Source organism: Ictidomys tridecemlineatus, chromosome 2 (assembly GCF_052094955.1).
Source record: "Ictidomys tridecemlineatus isolate mIctTri1 chromosome 2, mIctTri1.hap1, whole genome shotgun sequence".
Taxonomy (NCBI): domain Eukaryota; kingdom Metazoa; phylum Chordata; class Mammalia; order Rodentia; family Sciuridae; genus Ictidomys; species Ictidomys tridecemlineatus.
The window spans coordinates 175,266,277-175,293,323 of record NC_135478.1 but is presented as its reverse complement, the minus strand read 5'-3'; the positions used below and the strand labels follow the sequence as shown (position 1 = coordinate 175,293,323).

At 37.3% G+C, this 27,047-nt stretch overlaps 2 protein-coding genes across 53 annotated transcripts in view; one reads left to right on the top strand and one right to left on the bottom strand.

Annotated features, from left to right (window-relative positions):
• LOC110597581 (LHFPL tetraspan subfamily member 3 protein) overlaps positions 1-27,047 on the bottom strand; it is a 518,310-nt gene that overhangs the window by 211,838 nt on the left and 279,425 nt on the right. The gene's annotated exons all lie outside the window — the stretch shown is intronic.
• Positions 1-27,047, top strand: part of LOC120891895 (uncharacterized) — a 210,890-nt gene that overhangs the window by 106,277 nt on the left and 77,566 nt on the right. For 3 of the 50 annotated variants that reach the window (XR_013435178.1, XR_013435207.1, XR_013435185.1), the window contains one exon: positions 18,929-19,208. The exons of the other annotated variants lie outside the window; for them this stretch is intronic. The gene's annotated coding sequence lies outside the window, so the exon portion shown is untranslated. Of the gene's footprint in view, positions 1-18,928; positions 19,209-27,047 lie in introns of those variants that run through there. 50 annotated transcript variants of the gene reach the window in all.

Here is a 27,047-nt window from a genome sequence, read left to right as displayed (position 1 = left end):
ACCATGCACAAAACTCAACTTAAAGTGGATTAAGAATTTAGGAATTAGGCCAGAGACTTTGCACCTCAATAGAAAAGAAAACAGGCCCAAATCTTCATCATGTTGGATTAGGACCTGACTTCCTTAACAAGACCCCTAAAGCACAAGAAGTAAAATAAAGAATCAATAAATGGGGTCTGGGGTTGTGGCTCAGCGGTAGAGCACTCGTCTCCCACGTGTGAGACCTGGGTTGGATCCTCAGCACCACGTAAAAATAAATGAATACAATAAAGGTTAAAAAAGGTCATTGCTTTAAAAATAAAGAATCAATAAATGGGATGGATTCAAACTTAAAAGCTTCTTCTCAGCAAAGGAAACAATGAAGTGAAGAGAGAGCCTATAGAATGGGAGCATATTTCTACCACACACACACATCAGATAGAGCACTAATCTTCAGGATATATAAAGAACTCAAAAAGCTTAACACCAAAACCCCCAAATAATCCAATCAATAAATGTGCTAAGAAAATGAGCAGACACTTCACAGAAGAAGATATACAATTCATCAACAAATATATGAAAAAATGTTCAACATCTCTAGCAATTAGAGAAATGCAAATCGGAACTATTCTAAGATTTCATCTCAGCAACAATAAGTGCTGGTGAGGGTGTGGGGAAAAATTGATTCATTGCTGGTGGGATTGCAATGGTACAACCACTTTAAAAAGGAGTATGGAGATACTTTAGAAAACCTGGAATGGAACCACCATTTGATCCAACTATTCCATTCCAAGGGCTATACACAAAGGATTTGAAAGCAGCACACTACATCGATGCAGCTACTTCAATGTTTATAGCAGCTCAATTCACAAGAGCTAAACTGTGGAAAATGTCTAGATGCCCTTCAACAGATAAAGAAACTGTGGTATATATACAGAATGGAATATTACTCAGCCTTTAAGAAGAATGAAATCATGGCATTTACAGGTAAATGGACAGAGTTGGAGAATATCATGCTAAGCGAAGTAAGCCAATCTCAAAATACCAAAGGCCAAATGGTTTCTCTGATAAGTGGATGTTAATCTGTAAGGGGTAGGGAATGGGAAGGTGTGGGGGAGGAAAGAATGGAGCAGAGGGGAGGGTTAGGGATAGGGAGCAGAGGGGGAAAAATGGTGGAATGCGATGGACATTATTACCCTTATGCATGGGTATGATTGCATGAATGGTGTGACTCTACATCATGTCCAACCAGAAAAATGAAAAGTGGTGCTCCATTTGTGTAAAAAAATAAATCAAAAAATAGGAAGAGTTAATTTATAAAACATTCCATATGTAAAATCACAAGTTTATTTGTAGAATTGACTCTACATAATAAAGCCATGCTGAATTTTAAGAAAAAGAAAAGAGAAGTAAAAAGAAAAAAATAAAGTATGTTAAAAGCAAACCTAAAATAAATGGAAGACATAACAATCCACCTATATGTTAAATAAGAAAGTGACAAAGTAAGATGGAAAATGAGGGCACAGCAAAGATAAACCTACTAATGCAAACAAAGGAAGCAAGAGTGGCAGAATTCAGAGTCAACAGCATCAATGGGATGAAGCAGTGTAGGTACTGACAAAAGATGATATCCAGGAGAGAGATAGACAACAAACTTTTAGGCAAGAGATGATGCACAAACATGGCAGATGAACAACACATAAGGTAAAAGTGGCTAAAAATTTGAGGAGAAACTGCTAAAATCACAGTAGGAAATTTTAATAAACTTTTTCAGAATTTTCGTGATAGTCTAAAAATGAACATGTCAAGGATTTGAATAGCATAGTCAATAAGGTCAAATTAATTTACACTTATAGAATTGGTATCCTACAAACCAAATACATGATCTGAGTCCAGAGAACACTCAGAAACATCAATTTGTTGATAAATAGCCTAAATAAATTCATCACAGTTGGGATTTAAAAAGCTATATTTTGATTTGAAAAGATTAGAAACCAACAATAAAAAAGATGACCAAAAACTGGCTTGGAAATTAAATAGATACTTGAAGTTAAAACGAAATAGAAGAAATGGAAATGTTTTATTTCAATGTTCTTCTGAGACTAATTGAATTGAAAATACCAGAAAAAAAGATAGACTCTCACAATAAACGTGACAGTAGATGAGAGAGGAGGGTTGTTTTTGGCAGCTGAGACCTTCCAGAATTTTCTGAAAGCATGGAAGCAGATGTAGTAGTGGTGAGTGATAGAACCATGAAGAAGAGACCACGGCTTTGAATATGAGATGGAGATCCAGGGATGAGGAGAGACCCTATCTGAGGGCTTAATGAAAGATTCTAGGTAGAGAATTGGCCCTATTCCCTTACTGCGTACATAATCCCAATGGGCCAGGTAAAATCATTAGAGAACTTCCACTTAGGAAACTGAACAAAACATTTGGGAAGGACAAAGGTGACCAGTGGGGACACTGACCTTGAAGAGAAAAGGGTCTTCCTGTTCTGGCATTTTTGTTTCTTAGTCTGAACATAAACATATTTCTATATATGAATATCCAGTTTCCCCAGCAACATTTGTTAAAAGTCTTTTTTTCCCCCAGTGTGTCTCTGCCTGCTCATCCAAAAGTGAAGGCCATCAGTTAATAATGATATTCTGATAGGCAGGGTTCACCGTGAACTTATTTTTGACTGATTCTGAATTGTGAATGGAAAAATTAAGAATTAGTACATTTTTGAGGGAAGCTTAAGACATGAGCAAGAATAAGAAAAATAAGCAGAAAAAAATGACACTGAAATAGTTAGAAATAATGCCAGGAATAGAAGAAAACCGAAAAACAAATCATAATCCTACCTATCCATCATGAAACCCAGAAATTCCCTATTAATATCCACCAAAGAGCCAAAGATATAATAATAAGAGAGCAAAAAAGGAATTTCTAGAAATACAGAATTTCCCAAAGCTGAAAGATATGAATATATGGGAATCATAAAGTTCAGGAGATGCTGAACAAGATGAGTAGAAATGGCAACACATAATATGTCATTATAAAAATCATAGAACCCTAATGGTAAGAAGGTAATGTCAACATCGACAGGCTTATCAGTAATGCTCCATGCTTGGTCCCCATGCAGCCATTCCTTAAAAGTTCTAAGGAAAAGCTATTTTCATTAAAAAATTTTATACCCAGACAAATTATTCATCAAGTGGGAGGCAGAGTAGAGACTCAGGCATACAAGACTCTTAGGACATACTGTAGAGAAATGGTACTGTAGGTAAAGAAAGAGGAAAGCATGAGATCTGAGACTGTAGATCCTAGCCGGAGAGATGAAGGGGGGTCCCTGCTTACAGAATGAGCAACAGGCCTGGAGACACTGGCACAGGCTGGACGGGAGAATGAAAGGCCCTAGGGGAAAAAAAAAGGAACTGGACAGAATAGAGAACTGATGACTATTTGGAAAAATGAACGACATAACACATTCAATAATGTAAGACCAACAGGCCACTCAAACTAGAAGAATCAAAAGTGCAAACTAAAAATATGGCACAAATTCAAACAACTGATGGAATAAGAGAAAAGTGAATCCATTAACCCCAATGCTAAGAATACTCTGAGTCACCCATACAGAAGGAAATATAATCAAATATACTATGTGACCCAACACAAAATCACACTTACAAGTCCTAGTAATGTAAAGGCAGTTCAGACATTTTCAACTTTTAGTTCAACCAAATAAATAAATAAATAAAATAGTACAGACGACTTGATTTTGCTTGCAGGACACATTTTATAGGAAGTCACATACTTCTTGCCTTCTAGGGAAAGAGTGGAGGGCCTTTCATGGTGGTGGAATTAGGAGAGGGGGAGATCCTGGCAAGGAGTGAAGAAGACTTATTTAGGTTAGTTGAAACCCATAATACAATCATAGTAAAGAAGGGAATTTAAATTGAAAGTCCTAAAAGGCCAGAGTTTCAGAAGGAATTAACGCGCTGTTGAATTAGTTGCTTTCCCACCAGATCCCTCGGAGGCTAGTTCATTAACTGAGTGTTTTCTAAGAAGCTGATATTCCTTGAGACCATGTTAAAGCAAACTGGCAAACTGGCTTTCCCCTCCTTGTATTTAAGAGTGTAAATATTACATCAGTACTAGGGTAAAACTCAATTATAAAGACAAGTTAGATGGAAAGCTCAAAATAAAAACTTTGCCCTATGGTTTTGTCTTGCTTCTGAAATCAAATATGGAACAGCTGTTCCAATCTCCAAAGCATTGTACTTTTTATTTTTGAAAAGTCAAATGAATTATTATACTTACATTTTTTGACCCAATATATAGTAAACATGATTTCTGTTCTATTGGTGCTTCTAAGAAGGCTATAAACTTCCTTTGGCAGGAAATGTCACTCTATATTTTACTTATTTTTAAATCATGTACTATTAATACACTCAGACAGCATATTGCTCAATCCTTGTTTATGAGAGCTTGTGACACATAAATTTTGTGATGCTCCTTACATATCTGTCAATTTAGAATAGATTGTAGGCTCTTGCAAAGACTCTTAAAGCACTCACATTGTTTAATAAGTCTTTGCTCAGAAGCTGCCTCTTATAATTTGCTAATTTTTGTTTTTATTTTTAGAGAGGGGCCATAGGCTGAATGATTGTGCTCTCCAAATTCAAATGTTGGAATCCCTAATGTGATAGTATTAGGAGCTGAGACTTTTGGTAGGCTCTGTCCTCATGGTTGAGATTAGTGCCCTTGCAAAAAAGACCCCAGAGATTCCTTCACCTCTTTTAACATAAAAGGACACCCTTGAAAGACAGCTGTGGGCCCTCACCAGCCACCAAATCTGCTGATGCGTTGATCCTGAACTTTCCAGCCTTAAGAACTATAATAAATAAATTATTATTGTTTACAAATAATAATAAATAGTAGCCCAGGCAAAGATATATAATACTTTGCATTCATTCATTTATTTTTTAAATAAAGCAGTTCAAATCTGAACTTCCAAAAGAAATTCCTGGTTTAGAACTGTGTAGGGACACTTATTTTCCAGGTGCTAAAAATATCCTCAGAACTCTGGATTCCTTTCATCTCTTCTAGTGTGATCTTGAAAAATATTTTTAAGATTTTGCTGGAAGTTGTCTTGTTTAGTGATGGTCAGGTAGGATCTTATTTCTTTCTTTATATCTGACACTGTTTCTCCCCATCTCCTTAGCTAAGTTCACCTGTATTTCCTATAATCTTTATAAGGTGAACTGTGATTAAAATAAACATGTGCGCTTGCGCTTACTCGCGCGCGCGCGCGCGCGCACACACACACACACACACACACACACAGCTCTAGTGATATTTTATCTTTATCTGCTTCATCCTCTTAAACTTTCCCCCATCTGTTTATTTAAATCTACATTTGCCAAGCCCACATATTGGATGCTGGTTCTTTGCAGTTCACTTATTCTTAGTTAATTCTCAAAACAAGCTTGCAAATAGTGAGTAATCCTGGCTTACAATGAGAGACCTGAAGCTCAGAATTCCAATTGTCTGGCAAAGGGCATACATATTTAGAAATGGGGGGTGGGTGCAAGGATATACACCCAAGTCTACTTTCTTTATCTACTAAGGCCCATTGCTTTTGGATCTGGTGTTTGGTACAGTTTCCAGACCTTCTACTAAAGCTCGTTGTCCTTGTTTATCTAAGCTAGGTACATGCTATATTTAGTAAATTTATTGCTATTGCTTGTAGGTCCCTTGGGTATGTGGTAATTTTCCTCTGGATACTTTCCATTTCTCCTTGTCGCCTTATTTCATCTGCATGGACCTCACCCAGCAGCAATAATGTATAAATCTTCCTGGTCTGAAACACTCAGATGCAAAGCCCTTGGTTTTCTTAGTCTTAGCAGCTTCATGGTCTTGTTTACAAATTAGAATGCTTGTTCCTGCTCATCAGCATCTCTCACCTGTTCTTACTAGAATACTGAGATTCCAAAAAACTAGGAGACCCAGCAAATCAGGTTATGCCCTCTTGATAAGTGTCTCATCGGTCTTCCTGCTTTTTTTTTTTTTTTTTTATTGGTTGTTCAAAACATTACAGAGCTCAAGACATATCATCTTTCATACATTCTCTTCCTGCTTTTTTATTGTTTGCATCTTATTCTAGCACTCTTAGTTCTGGTTCTAGTTTTGGCTTATTTGCAGCAATTTATATTGAGTTAATATAGTTCATTTACTTATTTGAGTAAAAACCTGTCTTTTTGTTTTTGGAAAGTGGTGGTATTGGTAGCATCCTACAACTCTGAATTTTTCTCTCTGTTTTGACATCATGTCCACAAACCTTTGTATAGAATTCTATTACCACTCCTTCCAGTTCCAGAAAAAAGAAAATAAAAAGCTGTGGTGGGGGGTGATGTTTTAAGTGAATTAATTATGTTAATTATATGTAATTGCCATAGTCCCTTTAATAATTAGCCGTTTTTGAGTATTTTCAGGTTAATACTACTAAACTAGGTTCCCAAGGCCTTGGGAACCTAGTTTAGTAGTATTAACCTGAAAATGCTGAATAAACCCAGCATTTCTCAACCTTTGTTCATTATTTCTCTCCAAGAGCATTTTTAGATATTTTTCCTAATTGTCCCCCTAAAATTTTTCATATTCAATTTACTGTGCCTTTCTTGATGAGGGTCATAAACCACTGTGAATTGATGCTGCACTCACTGACAACACTTGTATAGACCATCAATGTGAATTCTTTGACACTCTGGTTAGATTTTGAAAAACTCTGGGCTCTTGATCCTTATACTTTCTACACAGGAAAGGAGAGGTAAACACTCATTATTTCTCTTTGCATTCCAAGACCCTATGAGGATACCTACCTACATCCTAGCTTATGTAGAAAATAAACTAATTTCCTAGTTTCATGTGTGGTTATTAGGAATCTAAGATATTAATTCAGGTGTGCAAGAGACCTAATTTTCTGCATTTTCTATAATGGAACATTATTTCTAACTCTTATTCTGCTGGATGATAGAAATTTAATATCAGGCAGTTAATGGTTCTCATTGCCCTTTCCTCTAGAGATTTGCTTAAACTCCAAGCAGGACTGTAGAGCTTCTGGTCCTTTGAATTTCCTATCAATATCATGTCTGTGGAGATGTCCTAGCTTCCAGCTACTGATTCACTGTCATATTCTCCTTGCATCCAACCTATGATAATGTGAAATATATATTTGGTTTTCAGCAACATACTGGTTTATAGAACCTAAAATCTTTGGACTCTCCTATTTTTTTTTGTTGTTGTTGTTTATTGTACTGGGGATTGAACCTAGGGGCACTATACCACTGAGCTACATCCACAGTTCTTTTCATTTTATTTATTTTAAGACAGTGTCTCAGTTGCTGGGACTGACCTTGAAGCTGTAATCCTGCCTTAGGCTCCTAAATTACTGGATTGCAGGTGTGTGCCATCATGCCTAGCCTGAGTGTCTTTTGTATGCTGGTAAGGTGAATGGTGGCTGGGGGCCTCTAGGTAGCTGTAGATTGGGGGTCAGTCACTAGAAAGACTAAGGCATGATTAGAGGGTTGGAACTTTCAGCCCCACCTCCCAACCTCAGTGAGGGGAGAAGGTTGAAGGTTATGTTTGATCATCAATGACCAATTATTTCACCAGCCACATCATTATATAGACGTGGCTGGTGAAATAATTGGTCATTGATTAAACCTCTGTAAAAATAGAAAAGAATTCAGTTAAATTTTGAGGACTCACAATTTTGAGGACTCACAAAAAAGACAGCTAGGCACGTGAAGGTAAATGGAGGGTAGTATGCCAGAGAGGGCACAATGCTCTACACTCCTTCCTCTGACTTTACCCTATGCATCTCTGCCATCTGTTTGTATCCTTTGCCATATCCTTTATAATGAATGGATAAGTGTAAACTGACATTATGTTCGAAAGAAATGATATCAAATACCCTTTGCTCAGTAATTCCATTTTTGGGGCATCAGTACTAAGAAATCAACAACTGTGGACAAAGACTTATAAAGAAGGTTCATCATAACATGATTTAAAAAGCAAACGAAATTAGAAACTGTATATTTTTTCAGTTGGGGATGGTTAAAATTTTGAGGACTCACAAAAAAGAATAATAGACATTCGTCTAATTATCTTCAAATTACAGAATGTGGGAAAGTGATCAGACAAGTAAAAAAGTCAAGTTAACAAGATTCACCACTATAATTTCACTTTTGCTTGAAAAAAGACTAGTGAGAAATATACCAATGTTAACAGCAGTAGTTCGTATTTTCTAACTTGTCTATAATAAGCATGTATTACTTTCATAGTCAGATACAAATAAGCATCATACAAAGAAAATAATTCCATCTGAATCAAATATAGACTTGAATCCAAACTGTTGCATATTAAAACTAATGTCAAAACTCATGGCACAATCGAATCCTAACAATGGCTCAGCCGTTGAAAGGATAAAAATAAACTTGAAATTACACAGTAGAGCAGGGGAAGGGGCCACATTTTTCTCTGAAGTTGTTATTCCAGTTGGCACAGTCCCATTCCGGAGCCCTCCAAGGCTAGACCCTGGAGCTGGTTTTGTAGCACCAGAACACTCTGTTCTTCCCCAGAGGACTAGAGGGGGTGGGAGGAGGCAAAAAAAGCAATGCTTTGCTGATCCTCCTCAGGTACTATGTTGGGCATCAGAGAAGGCAGTTGAGGCTTAGAGCTGTGCTTCTCAAAATTCAATGTGTCTGTGAGTCTCCTGGGCTTCTTAAAATGCAGGTTTGAATCAGTGGGTCTGGGGTGGGTCTCGGGTTCTGCATTTCTAACAAGCTCCCAGGTGAAGCCTGTGCTGCTGGTTCACAGATGACATTTTGAGTAGCAAGGGCTTACAGAGGGAAGGTCTCTTGTCCAAAGGCACACAGCTTATAGAAATAAATGGGCGTGGAAGTTGCTAGGTTTTTTTTTTTTTAACTATTGTTAAATAAAACAAAACGACTTAGAAAGAGGTAAATGAGAGACATTAGCTCTCCCAGGATGCCTACATGAAGCATTTTCCACAACTAGTTAAGCTGCTAATAACAATGCTTGGCAATTATGTAGTTCATTATACATTCAAGGCTTTTTTTGTAACTATTAATTTGCTAATCTACAAATTTCTCTGGAAGAGGGGTTACTACTATCATCTGTGCATTATGGTACTGATAATTTTACACAGTATCTCCAAATCTTTTACAATATGTTGGGGGAAGAATCTGGATTTAACTTGAAGTGTCTGAGTATCATGCACAAGTCACATAGACATGTATCAGAATCCAAACCAGGACCCTGTGTCTCAAATCTGGCCCATACACACCCGAATGGTGTCTCTTCAAGGTTAGGAGAATAATGCTTGCTGAATAAATACATGTCTTTTGTTAGCTATGTGGTTTAGGCAGTTACCTAACCTCTCTAAGCCTTAATATCCTTATTTATTCACCCTCTATGCTGTCCTCTTTTACTTTCCTTTATATTGTCCCTGATTTTGTGTCAAGTTCACTATGCTCATCTCATTGTTTTTCTTCTTTCCACGACCGGAGGCAATATTCTGCCTTGGACATGTTAGGTTAGAGAAGCCAATTAATCATCCTAGTGGACATGGTGAGCAGGCATCATACAAGTCTGAGGATTTGAACCTCCTTGAACTACACGAGATCACTCAGTGAAAGACTGCAGACAGGGAAAGCAGAGCAGCCAGGAGTTAGTCCATGCAGAATGCTTTTATTTGTTAGAACAAAGAAGCAGAGCACCCCCTATTACACTTTTCTGACTTTTTCCTTCAGAGTTGAGAGACGTGAATTTTCTTGAGCTCTTCTCTCACTAAGAATCTAGTAAAATCTTGGAATACAGAGGATAGCATGCATTTTTTTGACTTTTAATTTCATAAAGGCACATTATTATTAGTGGGAGAAAAAAGAGTCAGACGCCTAATTACAATTATGGTCTAAAGAATTCCAAGAAACATGAAAAAAAAGTGTGTCTTCAATGTGATACTTGCCTTGAATCTTGGAATGTAAGTTCTATTCAAGTCCTAATTATGACTTGGCCCTTGTCAGTTTGATTGCAGTATAACAAACACTGACCCATCAAGAGAGTTTAAAGCCATTTAGTGCTATGTGCATTTTGGTTTAAAGCACGTACATGTGCTTTAATACAACCTTCAGAAGTATGGTGGGTTTTCTTTGTTCATTTTTGCAGTACTGGAGATAAACCCAAGGCTTTGCACATGCTAGGCAAGGGCTCTACTAGTAAGTTACATCCCTAGCCCTTAAAAAAAATATTTTGAGACAGGTCTTGCTATATTGTCCAGGCTGGCCTCAAACTTTTCCTCCTCCAGCTTCAACCTCCCAATAGCTGGGATTATAGGTGTGTGCCGCCACGTCTGGCATTATGTGTGTTTTAGAACAAGACTGGGTCAGAGAAAGCACTGAGGCTTCAGGTTCTTTGTTGGTTTACAAACTCTGGGGCAAGCCAACTGCCGCGAAGTGAGCCAAGAAGCCCTGTGGAGAGGCCCATGGATGGAGATCTGTTTCTGTCAACAGCTAGTAGGAATAGTCTTCTTGCCAACAGTTACATTTGAAGTGGATCCTCCACTTGGGGACTGAAGGTGAGTCTTCCATGATACTGGCCCTGGCTGATGGCCTGACACAACTTCATGAGAGACCCTGAGACCCATGAGAGGCCCACTAAACTGTCCCAACATTCCCTACCTTCAGAAACTATGTGGCCAATGACTCAAGCAATGAAGTTTTGGATTTATCTGTCACACAGCAATAAGTCATTAATACAATGGACAATTAAGAGTTACAATAATTTGAAGAACACTTCTTTTAAAAAAATGTTTTGTTCATCTTTTAGAAAACACTGAGATTTTAATTTAATTTTCTAGGTGCCTTCTCAGACTACAGTGAACAAAAGGAAAAAATAATTTCACGTTATTTTTAAAAAGCAAGAAACAAATAAAACCTATGGCTACACTAATGTTAGTATTCCAATGCAGAGTTAATTGCAATGTAATGAAAGCCTAATTGAAAATTTTATTATGGCCATATAATTATATCTAAATGCTTCTGCCATAATTTCATTATTTCAAAAACATTATTCTCCCATTAGAGTATAATAGTTACATTACCTTAAGTGCTATAAAATTTAATAATCCTGGTTAAGAAAAATTAAGAATTGTGCCTTTTTCTTCTAGTAAAGAAAAGATAGCAAGTTCTTTTTGAAGCTTTTAAACATGTTACATTTGACCTGGAAAAAATAGCTCTTAAAACATCAGTCACAAAACAGGGTACCAGGAAAGAAGGAGCATTTTTCTTTCCTCCTATTTAAGGGGTTATGCTAGGGTAGCTCTTCACATGTAACTAATGATCAGCACATGCAGACAGAAAAGAACTATTTAAAAAGCAACTTTTGATAAGGGTGCTGGTCATCTACACAGTGCATCAGAACCTTGCTTTCTCATATTCAGATAACAGAATTCTCTTCTTACCAGGACTTGGAAGAATTCTTTAACTATAAAATTTATGAAAATAATCAAATATATAAATCAAGAAAAAAAATGCACACCACAAAATCAAAACTCTATATAGTTCATTTCATTGTTAATCTTTACTGGAGTTTGGAAATAAACTTTCAACTTCTGCTAAGGATCCTAAATCCAGTGGGGTTTGTAGTCTCAGATCTTGTTTAATCCAGAGTTCTAATATTAAACAATATCTGTTGATGCTTTCCTCTAGACTCCAGGCCAATCCTACCACAGTATGGCAATGTCCAATATAGGTGCTATTTTCTTCATGTAGTTCTAAGAATTTAACTCAATGAAAATTAAAAGACTTTTTCTATAAAGGAAGAACAATATTCATTACAGTTCTTTCATGTAACAGGCATGGGAGTCCACATTAATCTTCAGAAATAAAGGGAGTTTTTGTGCTTGCTTATAAAAATTCAATTTCTCGGTTGAACTAACTAGATTTCAAGTGCTCACTAGCCACATGAAGGTAGTGTCAATGGCACCAGACAATACAGATAGAACATTTCCACTATTTCATAGCATTCTAGTGGGAATGGCTACCCTAAAATATTGCTTCTATGTTGCCTTTGTAAAAAATTCCTGGTCTCTTCTGTAATTGCTCCATGTGCCAATGTAGTTAGTAAATATATGGTCAAAAAATTGAAACAGTTAAATATAATAAAATTAAAACCATCGACCTCCTACTACCCAGAGATGAGTATAACATTTGGTTTTTTTTTCTTCCAATTTATATTCTAGGCAGATGTAAACAAAAATAGGTCATATACTTTCACTATACTGAGAACATTTTTCTGTCATTACTTCTATAACATTGTTTTAATTGCTGTATATTATTGTTTCACACAGGCATGCTACAGTTATAGTCATTCAGTTATCATTTTGTTGTTCCAAAATTGTCACCATTACCATCCACCATGGCTGTTTATGAACATCTTTGTAGGTAAAACTTGTCCTTATATGTGATTGTTTTCTTTGGATATGCTGCAAGAATCAGAATTTCTAATCAAATCAGAATTTGACTGTTAAGTCAAAGAACATGCCAGATTTCAGGTTTTTCATGAAAATCCACATATTTACCCAGAAAATGGTGCCAATTTTCATAATCACCAGTGCTGTTTTAGAAAGGCCATTTCTACATTTTGTAGCCAACTCTGGAATTTTTCTCTTTTTTGTCATTTTGAGATGAATTTATTTATTAATGAGGCTAAAGATTTCCAAGTCTTTATCAGTGATATTTCTAGGATGGTTTGCTTCATTCAAAATGGTTGTCAGGTTACTTAAAAATGCTTTTATTAGTGCATTATAGTTATACACAATACTGGGGTTCATTTTGACATCATCATACATGCATGGAATTTAATTTGCTCCATTTCAGTCTCCAATACTTCCTCTTTCCTTCTCCTTGCCTCTCCTGCTATTCTCCTTCCTTCACTCTACTGGTCTTTTTTTCCTATTTATTTATTTATTTTTAAATTGATGCTTTATAGATACACATAAAAGTGGAATTCATTGTGGCATATTCATGTATATACCCAGTGTAATTTTGTCAAATTCATTCCACATTTCCTCCCTTTTCCCTTACCCCCTCTGCCTTCCCTCAATCTTCTTCCTTCACTCCACTAATCTTTCCTCTATTTTTGTGATGTCTGGTGATTTTGAAAACAAAAAAACAAAACAAAACATATATGTGTGAAAAAATATCATTTTCCAGAAAACAATATGTACATCATAGAGGAAGGTTACTGGTGAGATTTTCATTACATCTTTGCTTTTACATTTGATTAAACACTTTAAAAGCATGTGTTTTTAAGTACCAACTATTCTGGTACTTCCTGCTCTGCCTCAAAGCATTTACTATTCCTTCTAGAAAAGTCTTCTCTTTGCTATGTACCTGGCAAGTATCATTTCTTCCTTCTGCTCAAATGTCATTTCTTAGATATACACAACCTCCCAACTCGGGGATTCCTGCTATTTTTTATTTTCCTCCAAACTATCACCATCTGACACATTATATATATATTTATTTATAAAATTTTCTCATTGCCTGTCTTTTCATATCCAACTCTCTTCCCCATGGAGGGAGGGATGAGTCTGCTCTTGACTGAAGTATCCCATGACCTCGAGCATTTCCTTGCAGCACAGTCAGAGTTTGCCTAATGAATACTTCTGTATGTCTTCTGGAAATTGCTCAGATCTTCCTTATATTTTTCTTTTGAGTTTATAGTATTTCTCTTATTGATAAATAGGAGTGATTTATATTTTGAATTAATTGATTCTATGTTGGAACTCTTTGTTGGCTAACTCTTCGTTTGGAAGTTTTAGTTTAGATCTTAAATGTCCACCAAAGATCCAACTATTAAAAAGCCTTGGTTCCCAAGGTGGCACTATCAAGAGGCAGAATTTTAAGGGGTCGGTCCTAGTAGGGGGTCTTTAGGTCTTGAGGGCATGCCCCCAAGGGACCTGAGGTACCCTGGCCTCTTCCTTGCTCTTTCACTTTTTGCTTTTTGGCTCCTGATGTGAGTAGACCATTTGCTCCTGCCGTGATACACTGCCTTGCCATAAGCCCAAAGCACGGAGGCCAGCCAATTATGGACTAGAACTTCCAAAACTGTGAGCCAAAGTAAAATGTTTTTCTTTATAAGTTTCTCATCTCATTTTTCTAATATAGTGATGAAAAGAAAATTAGCCCATAAATATTTCCTCCTAATTTTGATTTTCACTCAAATTTATTTTTCATGTTCTCTGAAGTATGAAATATTAAAATTTTATGTGGCTAAGTGGGTCAGCCATACTCCCCATAATTTATTCCATGACTTTTATGCCTTACAAAGTCCTTTTCCTATTTCAAATTTAATTAATTGAATAATTACATATAAACTTGGGGGGTGTTTTTAAATTTTTGAACTTTTTAATCTATTTGGGATCTCTTTTGCTGTATGGTGTGATTGGAAGTAAGAGGTGTGGTATGTGAGAATTGACCACAGTAGGATGGAGAAGTCAGATCTTCTAGAACATATGGTTGGTTCTGAAATTACATTCAGCATGTAGCCTGAGCTTTTCCTAATCATGAACAAGGCAAAAGCTGTCCTTAGTCTCTGCTCTCAGGGTTCTTCTGCCTCTAAAGAGATCCTGGAAAAGCCTTAGTATGGCCCAAAAAGCCCTGCTAGAAAACCAAGTGTGTCCAGTGGTCTTTTCTCACCAGGGATCTGGCAGTCCAGAAGAGGGCCTCTTCAGAAGTCCAGTTTCTTCTTAAATGGGTTGAATAGTATTGTTTGATGAATTACACAGACCAGCAAGAAGCACATAGATACAGTTCTAACACAGATCGGCAAAAGGCACTGTGCTTTTGTTTCATTTCCTGGTCCAACTGAAGTTCTAACTTGAAAATAAAAATATTTGTCTTTATGATTATCATTCAGCTCTGAGCTCTTGCTACTAATTATGCCAGCACTGGCTTCAACCCAGAAGACCAATAGCTTTTTGTGGGAAATGTCTTCTAGACTCATGTGGCACTCGGTCTGAGGCAGGTAATTAGTAGATTCCCTTTTGGACTAGTGTTCCATTGTTCCATATGAACATGCCTGTTTCCCTAAAAAAAAATCAGAAGTTTACCCATGCCCCTGTGATCTAATGCATGCTGCCTTGGGAAAACATCAGAAAGTATCACATCTGGCTCAATTTGATCCTGGATTTCATGTAGAGGATGTGGCAAAGGTGTAAATATGGGTAGTAATTACTAGCCAGAAGGTTTCCTGTGTGTTACCTTTGATTACAAAGATCTCTGATCATACACTAGCCATTCTGATCACAAGATCACATAAAAAGTGTTAGGTAAGAATACATGGTATAGATAAAAGCAAATTATTTTATATGTAACATTCTATCTTGTGAACTTAAGCCAAATAAAACCATGCTAATTTTGGGTTCTCAAGAACTTTATAGAATGTGTGAAGTCACTTGGACTTGTGTAAAAAATTTTTTGAGTGTTTAAAAAAATTGAATTCTAATTTACTTTGCAGTTCCAGGCGTTCCCAGCTCTTTAAAATATATAGCCTACATGGAGGGCAGGTATGAACTTTCAGAGTGTGTCTGGGATGTCATAATGGGATTTATACATAAATGGAAATTAATTACTAAGTGAGCTGTAGCTGCAAAGAACAAACATCAAAGGTTAAGTGAAGGGTGGGGTGACATTATTTCATTCAGATTAGAAGTAAAGAACAGTCTTGGGAGAGACATGCTGAGAAATGACCATATTTTTTCTCTTATTGATTGGGTAGAGAAAAATGCAGGAATCCTGGGTGCCTGGTTGCTTTCAAGAGCAGGGCAGCAATACGCATCCATTCCCGGGATCAGGATGATGGAAGAGGGAGTAAGATGTAGGTGAAAGAAAACTGCAGGAACCAGAGCGTTCAGGATGAAGTGGCAAGGTGTCCACATATGCCAAGGCTAGATTAAGTTGTGACTTAAAAATAAAGGTTCAGGACTGAGGTGCCTAACTACACTTGGGAAGAGAAGGAGAAGAAACAAACTTTTGAGTTCCCATCATGTGCTAGGCATAGTCATGATTTTATGATGCTAATTCCATTACCAACTGTAGAAGAGGCAGGAGAGAGCCTGGGGTGGCTTTGAAGAGATTATTCATTTCTAGAAGGTAACTTTAAAGAGATCATTTATTTCTCTGAGTTTTATTTCACTCACTCTTTCATCACTTATTCATTCATTTAAGCATTTATGAAACACATTCCCTGTGCTAGGAGTGGGGAATACCAAAATGGAGTAGGATATGAACTCTGGCCCTAAGAACTCTTCAGTCTAGTCACAGACTACCAGGTGAATTGATTATAAAACAAGATGGCTAGTGTAACTAAGACAAGGGGGACTGTGTGAGACCAGATCATTTATCCTGGGATGATATTAAATATATCTGACATCTCAGACAGCATGGTACTAGTGAGTCAGAGTGCATGATGCAGCCATAAAAAGCCAAACTGTCCACCTACCCATTTGGCACTTCTTTTGCTACTTGCATGGCTGAATGTCAGTCCTGCATAAGTCCTATGATGGGAAATTCACAGAACCAACTATTGTACCTTGTCCCTAATAACAACAGTTGGACATTAAAAAAGGGAAAATAAAAGATATTTTTTTTTAAAGAGAGAGTGAGAGAGGAGAGAGAGAGATAGAGAGAATTTTTAATATTTATTTTTTAGTTCTCGGCGGACACAACATCTTTGTTGGTATGTGGTGCTGAGGATCGAACCCGGGCCGCACGCATGCCAGGCGAGCGCGCTACCGCTTGAGCCACATCCCCAGCCCATAAAAGATATTTTAAAATGTTCCCACTTTCTTGCACTAACAGTTCTTTGGTATTCCTATAATAATCTATACAAGTAATGGAACGAAAAAATAATTCTTTCAATTGAAATAGGACATTGACACTTATAGAGAAAAAGAAATTCAAACACTAATTTTCCAACTAAATTATAAAATGAGTATAATCATATCTTTCTGGGTTGTTAGAAATAAATTCAATAGTGAATGGAGAGAAGCTACTTCCGAGCTTAGCTCCTAGAAGGTTCTCAATAAATAGGGAATATTAATGTGTTTCTTAGATGAGAAAGAACAGGTTAAATAATTTGTTCAAGTTTTCACAACTAGCTAGTGTTGGAGTCAGATTTTAAAACCACTATATGATCATATAGTGGAACAACACATAATTTCATATAGTGGAACAATACATAATTTCATGTAGTGGAACAATACATAATAGATAATATATTTCTTTAAGTACTACTATAAATTGTAAATTGTGAATATAATGACATGTTAACCTTAGTTACTATTTACCCTTGGCTGTTTTGACAAGTTCAGTGTTGTTCCCTAAATTGATAACAAATATCAGTTATGCCAACAGTTGACCCAATTATGGAGACTTTACAAGAGGACCATCTAACCTGACCACAAGTTCATCACCCAGATGACATTGATCCTGCTGGGGCAGCTAATCTAAATTACAGGCATAAACACCCAGGAGAATGGAAGCAGCCCCTGGGATATGAGCCTTGAAAAGTCAAATCTATAAAGTGACAGCAATGGCCCATAGCGTGTGATGCTTAATGCAGTCAGGGAGCGTGAAAGTGATTTGTGATGACAAGAACGTGGGCATAGCCACCATAAAACACCTTTATGCATTCATTTGTAACAGGTGCCATGCAGGCCAATTAAGAAAATTTTCCCCTGTGAAATGGATAATTATTAAAAGGGATCTATGATTGGGAATTTTCGCCTTTGAGCAAGTTTCATCAGAAATTATTTAAAAGCTTTTAATAAGATTTGTAAAGGTAAAGCAAGAAACACTTGCAATGAATTTGGAGTCTGCAGTTTTATGCCTGCGGGAGTCTGAGTCAGAGACAGAAGACATGAGCAGCAGGAAAAATCACCACCTCACAATGTCTGAGTAAGGTAGTCTTTGCTGCTGGTTAAAGGAGTATGAAGACACCTGTCAACCCAGGCACTGGAAAAAGTAAGAAAGAGCAGATAATTTTTTTCTCATCCACAAGTCCATTAGAGATAGGTCATTATTTTCTCATGCATCTGAAATAACTCATCTTTGAGTAGAAATAAAACACATGCAAATTTCACTGAAAGATCACATTTTCTTTCAAACAAGTTATGAACAAGGGAGACATGTGAATTAGGGTGTCTGTAATTATAGCTGTTGCTGCCTTGTCTTGATTTAATGCTTTATAGCCATGCAAAGCAGGATTTACTCACAGTAACTCAAAGTTATGGTGGAAACTACAGCTTACAAATCCAAGATTTTTTTTTAACAGTAAAAAGACAGAAAAATAAAATGAAATAAAATAAAAAACTTAACATGGTTGTATTTTTAATTGAATGGATTATTATTAGAATCTGATGTTAAACATCTCTGAATCACATCTCCTTTCAAAGAAAGCACTTCAATCATGGAAGTCATTTGATGTATGATTTTCATGGATGGCGCCAACTGCTGAATGTTCTGGTAAAAACTACACAGGAAAGCCAGCAAGAAATTACAGATACACAATCCACTACTTTCCATTAGATGCCACATTTCTAGATAACAACAGTGTTTCAAAAAAAATCATGACCTACTATTTCCAACATGGAATAATAGTTGTTTTACATGTCTTGGCAAAGAACTTCAAAACCAGTAGAATAGTAATTAAGTGCTAAAATTTATGCCTTTGAATATGGTTTAGCTGTTAATAAATCTGAAATTCAATGTGCATTCCTTTTACAGGATCAGCAGGATGGTTGCTAGGTATGAGATATGCCTATGGCTGAGATGGCCAAATGTCTTTCAAGGACTTAGGTTTCTCTTCTCTGATGCAGAGTTGTTGCTGGGAGGTGGCTTTCCATTCAGGGACTACGTATCCTGGACACCAGTGCATCTGGGTGAAGCCATGAGGCCATTGTACACCAATGGAAGCCAAATGAGGCACTTTCAGGGCAAGGTGGTTCAGAAGATAGCATATGTCCTCTATCCTCTCTTCTCATGTCAGGCAGAAGACTCAGAGACATAAATAAGAACAGGGATCGACAAACGACAGCCCATGGGACAAATCTCTATCACTACTGTTGTTGTAAATAAAATTTTATTGGAACACAGCTATATTCAGTCTTTGTCTACGGCTGTTTCTGGGCTAAAAGTATATGAATTGGGGCTGGGGATGTGGCTCAAGCGGTAGCCCGCTTGCCTGGCATGTGCAGGGCACTGGGTTCTATCCTCAGTACCACATAAAAATAAAATAAACATGTTGTGTCCACCAAAAACTAAAAAAATAAATATTAAAAAATCCCCCCTGCCTCTCTCTTAAAACAAATATAAGAATTGAGAAGTTGCAATGAAACATATGGCCTGCAGAGCCTAAAATATTTACTCTCTGGACCTTTAAAGAAACAGATAGCAACCCCCGCCTAAGGGATAGTGGGACAGAGTAGAGGAGCCAAGTGTAGGAACCTATAGGAATCTAGTGTCCTTGAATCCTCATGTTGCAGAAAGGTGCCTGACCAGGAACCCAGATTTTGGACCTAAAAAGGGGGAAAGAAATTCCTACTGTATTTGAGACATCTTAAAGTTTTTTTATTTTAAAAATTTGTATTGTTTTTAGTATGTATTCAAAGAGAATTGGAGGCTCAAAGTTTTTTTAGTGGCAGAAAGAAAGAATGCTTTAATAAAATTACTGTTGGTATAAAACTAGTTACTGCCTCCAGGACAATAAAAATGTGACCTTTGGTTTACATTTTCTATGAGACAGAAATTATTGCCATCTCTATTGGATAAAATCCATTGCAATGTTCTATTAGATGAGAATCATTTTTGTCACAATCGGTTTTCTAGATGCCATTATCTGTCTGCTAATCAACAGTAAATAGCAGGTCAAACAAAGGAGTATAAAGAGAAGGAGATAATTCCCTGAGGACATCTGCCAGCTATTACTATTGCCAAACATTGAAAACACATGCAATAAAGTCTTTTATCTAATTCAAAGTTCTGATGATCTCATGGATAAGGTGAACAAAAATGATGTAAGTGACCAAATATTGAGCACCCAACTCCAAAGACCTTGTTTACATGGGCCTGATTCTAGAATCATGGGGATTCTGTGATACTAAATGTAATTTGTCTTCATAATATACTATAGAGTCCCAAATCTTGAAGTTTTCAGGTTTTCCTTTTTCCATGAGATATGCAGGGAGAATGAAAGATTTTGGATATTTTCACCATAAAGAGATGATAATGGTTTGAGGAGACAGGTATGTTTAAACTGATTTAAACATTATACCTTGTAAACATGTGAAGTATCAGCATGGCATCCCATTTATATATATATATATATATATATATATATATATATAATTTCTATCTATCAGTTAAAAATTACTTTATATAAAAATAAATACATGCATTATGTTGTTTCTTAAACTTCCTTTCCCACATGGTAATCTGGAAAATTCTGGCATGAACTTTAACTCTATTTGGCTTGCCAATGACAGTAAGGCTGCTAGCAGGACATATTCCTCTTCATAGCTCTGCATGTAGCATGTGAAGTCTTCAACCAGCTGGTACAGCTCATCTGTCATTAGTGGATTGGATCAATGCCTAATGGAGGGTGAGTGAAGCATGGTTCCTTCTGGAGGTGGCATTCCACTCAGAACTGGGTGGTCTTCACCTGCATCCCTCAAGAGCAAAGCTCAGTTCTTCCTGGGTTGCATTGCTAACACTGCTTGCTCAAAACATTGAGGAAGAAAGAGAAGTCCACACTGATTCTCTTTAATATGTTGGCTATTTGTTATTTCTGATGTTTGCATTTTCTTTGTGTATGAGTGGGTCTTTCATATAGCACATGGTGAAACTGATTACTTTAAAACAATTCATAAAGCATTTCAGATTCCAATTCACATGTACTCTAACCAAGTTCACAAAGAAACAAAGAAACTCATGAGGATGAAGTAGAAAACTTTTAAGCTCTTGAGTTCATGGTCAAGGTTATTATTTTATTTTATACCCTGAAATTAACATTGGCAGAATAAGCATTCATATTAACACTATTTTTTTAAAAGTGCAAATGATAGTTAAATTTGAGATGAGAGACTACTTGAGGAGTTCGGTCTTAAGTAAACCATGGAAAAGAGGAAAGTATTTTTAAACACAGACAGTCAAGGCATTTGAGACAACTTGTGAGAATACCATCAGTTCCATATGTCTTGAGTGTTTCTGGAAAATGACACATTTTAATTTAAAAATTAGTGATCTAATAGAAACCATACAAAGATTTTTGCCTTTCATAAATTAATTTGAGCCAACATTTGGGAAGATTCTGTCTCCCAAATTTGGGAGGTGTGAATTAAAAGACGCCAAGGAGCCAACATAGGTCTATCATCAACAACGACCCCAAACATTCCTTTTCATTTTCTGCAAATTGGTTCAGTGTTCAATCATTTGTATGTTCGCTGTTTGTATCATACATCCAACAAACATTCTATCAAGCCTAGACATTGCTCTAGGTGCCAAGGAGAGTCCACCACATCTCGTGAGGCACATAGCTCAGAGAGAGTTGGCTTGAAAGCCAAGATATCTGAATTTGACTCTAGGCACTTCCATTTATTAGCTGTGTAACCCCAGAAAAGTTATCAAGGGTCAGTGTGCTCGGTATCCTCACTGGAAAAGTGGAAATTAATGAGAGAACCTACATCACTGAATCTTCTGGAGGAGTAATTGAGAGAATTTTTGAAAAATTCCTGAACAGTGAAGGCATGCTGTAAGTCCTAATGTACTTCTTCCACAACTATTATCTGCAAGATGATTGATTGGCCAGAACTGAACCGTACAGAACAACCAAAAGTTGCTTCCAGAGTTCTGTGCCTTTATGTTATGAAGGAAAAACATTTGGAATTATCAATTATTAGTCCTTGTCTTCATCTCAAAATAACAGAAATATCTTTTCCTCTCCTTTCAACCAAAGAACTAGGACAAGAGTCAGGACATAGGTAGTTTTACTTCTTGATTTAATTGCTTGTGATTCAGAGCGGCAGTACATGTAAGGACAGTCTATCTATCCGCGTAAGAACAGATCCTCCCTCAAGTGCTGGTATAATGAGTCAGGACTATTTGTTGGCAATATGGCCATGGGTGTTGTGACTATTTGGGGAAATGACTCCAGGAAAGAGGATGCATGGATGGAGTGTGTAGGGCAGGTGCATTCCTACCCCTCAGCCAGTGAATGACACCCCGGAGACTGTGTTTCTCTGTGTACTTTACATTCACATCTCTAGCTGCCATCACCACCTCACTGGAAGCTGACATCCTCCTCCCTTGGCATCATCTTTACGCTCACTGTACCATGGATCTAGGAACCTCATGGACCATCACCACATTGTATCCCTGAGCCTTTCTGATATTAATGCTCAAGCACTCCGGGTACTGAGACATCCATTCCATTAAGAAAGTTAGCTGTGCCTCGAATAGAAATGTGATATATACACAATCCCATTGCCAACAAGCAGTAGCAGTTTTAAGATTTAAGCCATCTGAGTTTATATTCTTTGGTGTACTCGGAAGATGTGTGACATCCACTTTTAGGGAAAGTGGTCTAAATGTGATAAAAAGAGAGCCAGACATAATGGTATACAATGGAGTCTGTAACTGGGAAAATCATTTGCCTTCTGTGCTTCATGCAAAGTGAGATGAATATGGATGCCTAAAGGGCTACGTTGTGAGGCCGAATGTGGAAGTTTTTGAAAAAAGAAAAAAAAAAGCTATGCAAATGTGGCTATAAATATAACCTGAAAGGCAAAGAGGAAAGTCTTCAAGGATGATTTAATTGACACTGACTAGAGAGTAACCTATTTCCTTATGCTTCACCTACAACAGAAGTTCACACTGGGTTGTTTATATAGCAACTTTCTAACCCACTCTGACACACAAATCATGTACCTTCTGCTAAATTTGCATCCAGTAGATGGAAACAGACAACTTGGCATAGTACAAACAGGCAGCATGGCATGACTAATATTCTCCCCCACAATGACAGAGGGAAATAAATCCATTATTTGTTTAAGCCAAGATTGATTGGGAAGAGATCTTAGCCTGGAATTAGAGATGGGCAAAACCTAGGCTGGTTGTGCTGACGAAGCAGATGGTGACCTGATCACTTGCTGTATATCAGTTTCAATTAAACAAAAAGGATAGGAAACTAGAAGGCTAGAATGGAATCAATCTGACGCATCTTGTAATGATCAGGAAGAAAGTGACAATGAGGTCCTACTTTAAGGGTAGGTGCCAGCAGGCACATGAGGGCACAGCTTCTAAACCTTTCTTTCTAACATTCGTGTTAATTGGTTCATGCCGCAGTCTGGCTGGGCACAAAATCACGAGCCACTCACAGCCTTGTAGATTCAAAAAGCAATTCTTTATTCCCGAACTCACACCGGCACTCTACACATGTTTTGGGGAAATCCACGTTCTGGGCAAAATCCACGTACTCCACCAGGCTCTGAATCCCAAATACTGAACTCAAAGAGCAGGCAGGCGCTTGAGGCAGCAGGATACGCCCTATTCCCAGAAGGGTAACCTTAAACCTGAAACCGCCCTAAACTCAAGGAGCGGGATACTCCCTAATCCCAGCAGGATACACCCTAAACCTGGATCCGCCCTGGTCCTTGAGCAAGGTCACCTTACTCAAGCATACATGCAATGTCACTGCAAATGACCTGGGTCCAAAGGCAAGCCCATTTCCACAATGGAGAGTCCTTCCTCTAAGCAACATGGAGCAGGCTGACAAAGAAATTGCCATGTGTCATTCCTACTTGGCAATGGCTCTCAGCAGGTTCAGAAAGGGAGGGTTTGTGGCCAAGCCAGATCAAAGCAAGACAGCTTTCTATTAGCCCAGCTTTCTCTCTGATTACACCACCTCATGTTCTGAGAAGCAGCCAATATGAAGGGCTTCCACCATTCATTTCAGTTGCATATTTAGAGAATTACACTAGGTTAATGGTTTTAATTTTTGTGTTGAAAAGTAGGCTCTTCGGTCTGTTTTGGCACCTCAAATCATTGCCCCCAATCCTACTACTGTGTGTGTAGGTCACCAGAGCATATAGAAAAAGCATATGGCTACACAGTGTGTCACAGTCCTACTGTAAGGCATCTAAAACTTCATGCCTGCCTGGGGCAGCCTGGAATTTTCTGATGTGAGGGAAGGAACACCAAATGACTGAAAAGATGACGGTCGTCCAGATCCTGGCTCTACAACCTGTGAGACATATGTATGAGGTACATCCTAAGTTCTAGGGCCTTCTGGGGAGACACAGGGTATGTGAGATAAAGCCTGCCACACAAGAGCCAATGGTCTGTGTGGGCACAAACATGGGTAGAACATGCCCTCTCTTTCACATGGCATATGCCAAGTATCAGAGCAATCTAAGGTGGTTTGAGTGAGAAGAGGATGGTGTGCTCTGCCTACCCTGAGCTGTCCCTGAGGATGTGTATGGGGTTCCATCAGGCAGAAAAGAGGAGAAGGGGGTTCCAGACATAGGAGGGCCATATGCAAAGGCAAAGAACTATGGGAAAGCATGGAGTGCTCAGGGAACTCGATGGTGTAGGAAGTGGGACTTCACTGAATCTCAGTAGATCTGTACCTCATGTACCTGACTTGACCCAATAAGGTATATCTTTAGTGATCGCTCTTTCACCTCTTCCAGCTTTTTTGAAAGTAGATTTTATAATGCTACAAAACAGAAGATAGACAAACTCACATAAATACAGTTATCTCATACTAGACAAAGGCGCTAAACACATACATTGGAGAAAAAAATAGCCTCTTCAACAAATGGTGCTGGACAAACTGGAAATCCATATGTAACAAAATGAAATTAAACTTCTATCTCTCACCTTGCATAAAACTCAGCTCAAAGTAGATCGAGGACTTAGGCACTGGAACAGAGACCCTGCATCTAACAGAAGAAAAAGTAGGTACGAATCTTCACAATGATGGCTGAGGAACTGACTTCCATTACAAGACTCCTAAAGCCTAAGAAGTAAAATCAAGAATCAATAAATGGGATGGAATCAAGCTAAAAAGCTTCTTCACACATTCTTCACAATAAAGAATGTGAAGAGAGAGCCTACAGAATGGGAGAAAAATTATCACACACACATCAGATAATCTCCAGAATATATAAAGAACTCAAAACACTTAACACCCAAAACAAAACAAAACAAAAAAACCAAAAACCCCTAAAACACCCAATCAATAAATGGGCTAAGGAACTGAACAGTTACTTCACAAAAGAAGAATACAATCGATCAACTATAAAAAAATGTTCATATCAAAAATCTCTAGCCATTAGAGAAATGAAAGTCAATACTACACTGAGATTCCATCTCACTCTAGTCAGAATGACAATTGTCAAAAATACAAGTAACAATAAATATAAGTGAGAATGTGGGGGGAAAAGTTTTTTCATACATTGCTGGTGGGAATGCAAGTTGGTGCAACCACTCTGGAAAACAGTATAGAGATTCCTCAGAAAACTTGGAAGGGAAGCACTATTTGACCCAGCTATCCCATTCCTCATTTATAACCAAAGTGCTTAAAATCAAGATACTGCAATGACATAGCCACATCAATTTTTATAGTAGCTCAATTCACAATAGATAAGCTATGGAACCAACCTAGATGCCCTTCCATATATGAATGGATAAAGAAATTATAGTATATATATACAATGGAATATTACTCAGCCTTAAAGAAGAAGAAAATTATGGCATTTGCTGGTAAATGGATGGAGCTGGAGAATATCATGTAAAGCAAAATAAGCCAATCCAAAAGAACAACAGGCCAAATGTTTTCTCTGATATGTGGATGCTAATTCACAATAAGTTGGGTGGGGCTAGGGAAGAATAGAGATACTTAAGATTAGTTAGAGGGAAGTTAAGAGAGAGAAGGGTGTCTGGGGGTAGGAATGATAGTAGAATGAACTAGACATTATTACCCTATATGCATATATGATTACATGACCAGTGTAACTCTACATCATGCACAAACAGAAGAATGAGAAGTTATACTCCATTTATGTACGATGTATCAAAATGCATTCTACTGACATGTATGACTAATTAGAACAACAACAACAAAAAGATAGTAGGAGCTGGGGATCACCTGTGTCAAAATTATCAGGGGTACTTATCAAAACTCCAGATTCATGGACTTTAACTTGGACACCTTGAATTTGAATCTGGGAGAGATTCAAGGAGATGAATTTTAAATGGGTACTCCAGGTGTTGAAGATGAAGGACCAATGAGGCCATCCATCCTCATTCTGGGCAATTCAGAGATGCGCTAAACTGATTTAAAGACTTACTGTGTAAGTCTTGAGAGGAATTGTAAAGGACTGGGTCAGCATGTTTTCAAAGTTGGGCTAGAGTTAAAAAAAAAAATACTGAAAGATGTATGTGTATAATATTGGGAAAAGATATTTCCCCTGAGTCCTTCTTCTTGGTCTATCTAAAAATGCACTTTATATTTAAAAGAAGACAGAACTCTCTCTATATACATGTACATATATTTAATGGTGCATAAAATATAATATGAATATTATTTGACCAAGTCAGCATTAAATACCGAGGAGTTCTAACTGCAAGGCAGTAAGAAATTTGAAAGCTCTCCATGATTTTACTGAAATCATCTATTATTTTCTTCCAATGAGCACTTTATGATTTAATATTATGGCCTCATTTTTTTTTCCTGCTGAAGTCTTAGCATTGAAAATAATTGTACTAGTATCTCTGCAAAAATACTTGATTAAGTGGGCCCACATATCACCATAATTGCTTTCTACTTGCAAGTTAGTAGCCAAATAAAATGGAATATTATTCAATTGTTGAAACTGAGGATTTACTATTGTAAGAACATTCAAGTTGAACGTGATTATGGCAGTTTTCAACACAGTA